This window comes from Sinocyclocheilus anshuiensis, unplaced genomic scaffold, assembly GCF_001515605.1.
Source record: "Sinocyclocheilus anshuiensis isolate Anshui unplaced genomic scaffold, SAMN03320099.WGS_v1.1 scaffold85, whole genome shotgun sequence".
Classification (NCBI taxonomy): domain Eukaryota; kingdom Metazoa; phylum Chordata; class Actinopteri; order Cypriniformes; family Cyprinidae; genus Sinocyclocheilus; species Sinocyclocheilus anshuiensis.
The window spans coordinates 662,382-668,200 of record NW_015536800.1 but is presented as its reverse complement, the minus strand read 5'-3'; positions in this window follow the sequence as shown (position 1 = coordinate 668,200).

The following is a 5,819-nucleotide window of genomic DNA, read 5'->3' as shown; positions in this document are numbered from 1 at the left end:
TACAAGCAGATACCCTGTTCTTTTGATGTTTTGTATGTTCAGATATTCATGTAACAAAATATATACAAAGTAATACCTAAATAGGGACATAGTAGTATACTTAAAGTATGATGTAAAGTTCACTTAAAGAAAACTTAAGAGTATACTTGCAGTATAAAACTACTAAACTAGTAGTTTACTGAGACTATACTTAAAGTGTACTAAAATGCTACTACAAGTATTTAATTAGTAAACTATCAGTATACCTATAAGTTCACTTTTAGTATAGTTGCAGTACAAGCTAAAAATATTGATGGAAACTAGTTGTGTACTCAAAGTTTACTACTGTTATACTTAAAGTATACGTAAAAGTATACTTTTATATACTAGAAAGTGGGCCAATTTAGTCCCAAGGAGTATTGAAATAGTACACTTACAAGTATACTATTAGTACACTGATATTTGTATACTTACTACATAAAGTATACTTAAAAATATACTTGAACTTTACTTAAGTATACTTAATAAAATAAACTTGAAGTATACTATACTTTTTGGTAAGGGATGTGCTAATGTCTCCTTTTCTACTTTGTTACCAAAACGTGAAGCACATGGCTAAAAAAATGAATTTTACTGGTTGAAGGGGATGTCATTTGACATCACTAAAATAACATTTTGTTGGGTGGACATTAATATTGTATTTAAATGCAATTTTCTTAGCGTAATTTATAAATGAAGAGGGTTATATTTAGATCTTTTATAATTATTGATCAGGATGTGAAGAGACTTTCAACCAGTATAACAAAAAGTGAATGAATGAATGAAAAGAATTGCCTTCCCTAACTTTAAAAGCTTTGCTTTGCCTGTCACCAGCCTTATCTACGCATAATCACCACCACTAGAGGGCATCACTGCTCTCAACAGTCGCATTCTCAAACATATTTCACAGACTTCTGCAAACTACCATATACTTTTACACATTAACAGCATAGGCACTGATAATCCTAGATTAATTCTGTTTCATTTTTGAGCTTTTCAACAGCCTTTCTCTAACATTGTGCTAAAGTGCTGCATTCATTTAGCTCAAATTTGGGATTGTGGATAAGCAAATTGTGCAGATTGGGGCCACGTTCAGAAAATGTATGTTGGTGAGTGAGTGAATAAAATTGGTATGGAATTCAATACTTGATTTTAGTTCCTCTTTATTTCAGAATTTGACATTTTCAGTGTGATTTGTTGTTATTGCATACACTGTCAGATATCTTGTAATTTCAGCTCTGTCTCTTAAAGAAATAGTTTACCCAGAAATTGCCATTGTTTAATTTTGTTAATCTTTGAAACACTAAATAAAATATTTTAAAGAAACCTGCGGTTTCTGTCTCTCTATTGGAAGCCCAGGTAACCAACAAGGCCATAAAGGCATGACGAGGGAACAGAAGTAGTCGCTTTGTCATGGACAGATTTAATATAAGTTTTTATTTACAATGATCGACACACATTTGTGTTTCGATAATGAGCGTCATGTTTGAAACGACATGAGGATGAGTAAATGATGACAACATTTTTATTTTTACCATCCCTTACTATCCCTAAGGTCCTGTGAACAATTTTTAAAATGCCACATAATGACGATATCATTGAAATAATTGTCGTGAGAAATCAGAAAAAAGAATCAAGGGCTGACCCATGCTTATCAGAAATCACATTGTGTGCATTCAGGTTGGCTGCAAGTGACGTTTGCATGGCCAAACACCACTCAATGTTTTAAAGTAAAATTCTTTAACAATTCATTATTTTATTTTATTTATTTATTTATTATTATCATTTTAGAATATTTCTGTTAGTCTTCATTTAAAGTGGTCAGAATACACACACAAATCACAACTAATCATGGCCACAAACAGCTTCCACCATAAGAATGAATGAGTGCCTTAATGGCCTAACATGAAAATATTGATTATTTGATGGGATTAGATATTAAGATATTCAGTTAGATTAGATATTAAGAGAATATCTATTGTATCCCAGTGCAGCTATTACAGTTAATAATGTAGGCTATTCTTTATTAGGCATTTGGATGTTGTATGGACACTGAATAAGAGTTAAAGCACTTTCTCAGCTCAATAGGCCTCTATTCAACTAATTTGAAGGGGAATTTCAAATAATAGGACACAGTGTAAGATAACAGAAAGAGACTACATTTTGAACTTATTCTAGTAAAACGCACTGCTTTTTGTACTGCATTAACAATTATAAGTCAGGAGCTCACAAAAAAAGTTGCCATTTTCTGAAGATAGATATAGGAAATCAGATTTGATCTAATCAAATCAGTATTTATTTTGTGCCTCTTTGTGTTTGTGCCATGACACACAACTGACTCACTGACCGCAGATTTCTGAAGGGAACATAAATTTGCTTAGGCTGCATATCCAGTGACTGTTCTGTACACAAGCATCAGTGCCTTGAACTCGCATGGATCAACTGGAAGTCAGTGGAGTGAGAGTGTGAGACAGTTATGTTATTTTCACTACATTTGGTCAATCCTAATGAATCCAATTTGATTTCAAATTCAAATCATTCTCTTTATATGTACCCTAAACTTTGCATTGCAATTTACATATTTGTTTGCATGTGCACTACATGTACTTTGAACAAAACTGACCAGTTTGTAAGATGTTAATAAACATATGCATGTGTGAAAGATGTAAAACGTACACATCACACAACTGCGCATTTGCACATAAGTATTTTTGAATCTATTTGAGAAAATAGTCGGATTATGTTCGGATTGTTTCAGGTCTATACACCACCTCTTCCAACCTGATAGAAATTTCATTTGGACTAAGTCTACTTGAAGGCTATTCAGTCAGATTGAGCCATTAATCAGATGATTTGTTTGCATGTAAACTTCGTAGTGAAAGGTGCAATACATGATTTCTTCAGTTTGTTGGCGACCACAGAAACAGAAAAAAAGAAAATGCATGTTCTGGTAGCTAACATTAGACTAAAAATAGTTTCTGGGGCCTGTCCTGGATTGTATGCTGAGGGGAGCAGGGACCCTTGTGTGTTAAGGAATGTGCCTTATGTGCAGAATGGCCCAGGGGTGTTCAGCTCATACTCTATGTACAAATAGCTCAGCTTCCTTTGGAACTCTCAGAATTTAAGACTTTGAAGGCCCTTGATAGTCTGATGCCCCAAGGCACTGGCCCGATCCATAATCCTGGATGGTGTTACTGTTGATGAGCCTGGCTAAACTGTGATGTTGTGATGAATTGCCAAGCTGGCTGGGAAAATGAGGAGCTCTGTCTTGGCTAGGCTGAGCTGGAGGTGGTGTTCTTTCATTCAGGCCAAGATCTGTGCATTCCCTGTGGGATTGTAAAGCTGCATTGAAAATTAGAGCTGTGTGTCAGTGCTGCATACATAGAAAAAGCAATGTACCTGGATGTTTGGTCCCAGCTGTATGTTTTGTATATTGAGAAGAGGTTTGAGTCCAGCACTAAACCCAGAGGTACCCCATTAACACTCTGGTGTTGTTTATTTATTTCAATCTAATGAATGCGCTATATTTGAGTTTGGTAATGTTTTTTATGTAATATTGTGTATGGTTAGGGGACTTATATTTCTGGAATAGTTATGATCCATTTATTGCATGGTAACCACTTTCTGTGCGTAGACCTGAAAATAAAATTTCCAACTTAAACTGTGGTAAATCTTGAATGCTTTGGAGCGCACACTTAAGTTTAGTCTCTTTTTAAAGAAGACACTTGGCAGATTAAGTGGGGGAAAAAAACTTAAAAAGTGAAACTAAACAAGGTTATAGAAGTTTGTTTATTATTATGAAAAGTGCACAAAAATGCAATTTCAAAATGTTATATAAAATATATTTTTTTCAAAATATGTTTTACTCTAAAACTGCAAAAAAAAGAAAAGAAAAAAAAAGCCAGAAATCTAAAGAAGTTGTGTTCCAAATTTTTGGTTTATATCTCAAAAAGTTATAGCTTTCAGTACGATTGTTTGGGCGCAGTACCAAATGTTTCTACCAGATGAAATTTGCTTCCCATTCATTTCCAGTGCAGTAATTTCTGACCGTGAACAATACAAGTGTGACTATAACCATGATTACAAACTGACCTGAATGTGCTTCGTTAATTGATTTGACACTGAGCGTTAACTGGCTACAAGAGACACAACTATGTTTGGCTTTACTGATTTCTTATTGGCTGATAAAGCTAATAAGGAACTAGACACAGCAAGATGAAACTCAACTGCTGAGCTGCAGATGCTATGTCGGTCTGTTTGCCTGGGAGCCTTGCCTAAAAAGAGATTAAAAAGAGACTGTGTGTATGTATGTATGTCCCAGAACAATAACATTGTATCAACTGAACATCAGGCAATAGGCACTGGTCTTTTACTAAGAAATCAATAGGAAAGCACACACATACATTTTGGCAATTTTCCTCACCCCAAGATTCCCAGGCAATCAGAAACACTTGATTAAAGTACCGTAGCTTGTTTATGAGTACATGGAAGCACAACACTAATGTGTCCCCAGTCCATTCTGAACAGGGCCACATCTGTTCCTGTGTTACTGAGTTGCTCAAAGCACATTAGCTTGCACAAATCAACAAACTCTTCATTGGCTCAGAGCTCTGTCAGTGTACAACTCACTATTGGTAAAAGGCAGAGAAAACAGTGAAAGAAAGACAACTGTTAGTTGTATATCCACTTTACACTGAGGTAATGATCTGATGAATTGAGAAGACTAATAATTTCTTACCGACCATGAAAATGTATTTTAAATTACTTTACATTTATTTTGTATTTTACATTATTTTTACATTTTTATTCAAAATACATTTTGTTCTAATGGAATTATTTTGCTTTTTATTACATCAGTCCAGGTCATTGAGTTGCAGCAGTTGCTGCATTTCTGTGAAGCTGCACCTGTCACAAAAACATGATTTTGTTGCTCACAGTTTGGCTTTGGTAGCTTAATGTGAGGAATATTCCACAAATATGTTGCCACATGTTCTGTAGGAAAAAATAGGCATCCTAGATAAGCTGTTTCAACATTTTCATCTTCTGTGTGTTAATTTTGGACCCAAGATGTGAATTTATGAGTGAACAGCTGACATGCTTTTCAACCCCTTCCTGCGGCACTTTTCTCCTTCCCATGAAACAGATGAAAACAGAATATCAGAGGATTCTCAGTCTCTGTTTATTCCAAAAGATCCCAAAAAATAAAGCAATCGGTCCACATTCCATTTAGAAAAACGTCCTCCATTTCATCCCATGGCAGACTCTCCAACTGAAATGATGCTAGTGATGACAAGTCCATTTGTGTGTCTGTATGTGAGAGACAGCTTGATACGACGGTCGTGCTCCCAAATGCACAATATGAGCAATCCTCTTGTGTGCATCTGTGTGAATTGGTGTATCATCCAAGATTTTAAGTTATACACGGTTTCTATTTACATGTACAGTACATATACATATAAAACTAATGAACAAGATTTCAGTTACACAGCATGGCATAGAAAAGGGTGATCGGCTTATACTTTATCATTATAACTATCTGTAATAATCATCTCCATCTCTTAGTCTGAAGGTCATAACTGGACTACGTAAATGAAAGTCCTAGTTAACTAAAATTAGTGATATACTTAATCATCGCTTTTATAAAACAAACAGAACTAAAGGTTGTCATGCTTTTCACAGTTAAAACTGCATATCGTAGTGCACCTTATTAAAAGTACAATGCATCTGATATGAAAAACAAAACAAAACAAAAAAGCCAAAGATGACATAAATAACAAACCTCTGATTATAGGGTGCTAATT